An 894-nucleotide genomic window follows, 5' to 3' on the forward strand; every position below is an offset into this window, starting at 1 on the left:
GTTAAAAAATTGTTACTTAATAGCTTCAAGTTAGTAAGAATGATGTGTTATTTCAATTGCAGTTCTTTTTGTTATCAAATATAAATATTTCCTACTTTATAGCTTCATTTAAGTCAAAGTTATCATGTACGTTTGGCCTTTTTGCCTATGTAGTGCCATTTAGACATATACACATAAACATAGCCTTTTAGATACAGATACAGATATAGATACACATACACACAGACGTTGGCAATTTTGTATTCTAATACATTCAAGCAAATTAAGAGTATTGTGTGATTCCAAAATAAAGTAAATCCTGACAATTTTCTTAAAATGCCTTCTTATCCATTAAGGGCTGCTGATCTAGTTCAATTTATTGTTTTTTTGAATCCCTAAACATAAGTCTGCAACATAGTGCTATGTGAAGGCCAAATTAGTGGATTCCATATTTTCAGTAAACTTGTCTTGTTCTTTCTACTAATGCAGAGTGGCCCTTAGGGAATATATAACATTATTATGCTTCTATTTTTGCAATATGCTTGAACAAACACATTTTGTACAGAATACTTTGGAATACAAAGGCATTTTGTCTTTGTAAAAGCTATAGTATTAGTTTTTCCAGCGACAGAAAATTATAGATCTGCATATTGGTCAAATATACAATAATTGCTCAATTCTGAATTATTATGCAAGCGTTTTTGAAACGAATGCCCATTTCTCGGGAGGGCTACTGAAAATAGTTTGGTAATGAGCACTCTTAGTCACTGTGGTTAATGTGTTCTCTGCCACATTGGGTCACTGGGCCTTTTCCCATTGAAAGTGCTATTATTTTAAGATAGAAATCAACTAGTAAAAAGTTATCTCTTGCCCGCAAAAATGTACATGACCTACTGCCATATAATGCAATTCACA

The sequence above is a fragment of the Pinus tabuliformis genome, chromosome 2_1 (assembly GCF_031772625.1).
Source record: "Pinus tabuliformis cultivar Carrire ecotype Pingquan chromosome 2_1, CPIR1, whole genome shotgun sequence".
In the NCBI taxonomy this organism is placed as follows: Eukaryota; Viridiplantae; Streptophyta; class Pinopsida; order Pinales; family Pinaceae; genus Pinus; species Pinus tabuliformis.